The sequence below is a fragment of the Lutjanus erythropterus genome, chromosome 13 (assembly GCF_056507025.1).
Source record: "Lutjanus erythropterus isolate fLutEry1 chromosome 13, fLutEry1.hap2, whole genome shotgun sequence".
Lineage (NCBI taxonomy): Eukaryota > Metazoa > Chordata > Actinopteri > Lutjaniformes > Lutjanidae > Lutjanus > Lutjanus erythropterus.
The window spans coordinates 19,108,268-19,109,682 of record NC_139329.1 but is presented as its reverse complement, the minus strand read 5'-3'; positions in this window follow the sequence as shown (position 1 = coordinate 19,109,682).

Below are 1,415 nucleotides of genomic sequence, written 5' to 3'. Positions count from 1 at the left end.
ACAAGTGCCTGCCAATATCTGTTTCATTTTGCACACTCTGCTGCTTGGTGATCGTGGAAGAAAAAAAGATACAAGAAGATGACTGAGTGGGATGTTGCTGTGTGACAGAGAGGGACGGGCAGAGAATAAAAACAATTATTATTATTAAATTCCTCAAACTTTTCCACAAGGAATCATAGTGTCTCTCTCTCAGGAGGGCATCTTGGATAACCTAATGTGTTTCTGTGGTATGTGTTTATTAAAGAGGATTCTTCAGTAAATAGCTATTGCACAGAACAGAGTGTGCAGATGCTTTACATGTTTGTTATATTGAATCTTAGCTCTCATAATCCCACTATATGGCTTTTGAGACATTCTGACCAAGGCCTGACTAATACTAGTATTAGTATTACTACGACTAATACTAATAATAGTTTTTGGGGGGCCAATGTGACTACTGATACAGGGGAGTTAGAAAAAAATCAGATATCGATATACCGGCATATATAGGTTTACTCTGACACAACTGACAGTTATAAACAGCTGATCAACTTACAGTGTAGGACTAGTCGTAGCTTGTTATTGTCAAATTACAATGTTGCACTCGTCTTGCACTCCTGCAGTGCTATTGCAGCCTGACTGAACTTCCCAAAGTTTGGAGAGGTGGGAGCAGAAAAATTCTCTTCATCCATATATCATATATTTAAAGGATTTCAACCTATTAATTATACCATGGCTCTAACTTCCTATTTGAACTTAAGTACATATTTTTGGACGTGAAACTGTTCCTTTAACACAGAGGATATTTTACAGTTTACAGTAAACTTTCACCATTATTTTTTCACAGTTGTTAATAACTATAAATGTTTTAAAAAAAACATAAATAGAGCAAAAATATATGTAATATTAAACTTGAATCAAGAAAAAATATCAAATATACATAAAATCGTGCCTATAAAGCCAACAAATAAAAACAAACTGCATTATGTTCTGTCAACGTTTTCATATCAGTGCATATTGGTCAAATATATGTCATATGATAGAGACCGATATAGCTGTGATATGCCAATATCAGGCTGATAATATTGGCTACTATTGGCTCTAATTCTGACTTCTACTACTCCTTACAACTTATGCATAACATGCTGTTTTATAGACCTTCCACAAGTTTTGAATTGTGTAGATGGGAGGACACAAAGGCAAGGGAAAAAAGTTAAACAAGGCAAGAAAGATAAAGAATCACAATCTGTTCATTATGTAATATTTTCTGAATGGGACACAAAGACACACACTGACATTAACATCACTCTGAAGGGGTGTGTGAAAATGATGTTGCCATATTCAACACCGTTACTGAAGCTTCACATGTGACATTCAGGCCAATAAAGAGGCTTAATTGAAAAGTGGAGGGGCTGCAGATGGACAGAGACACAGAC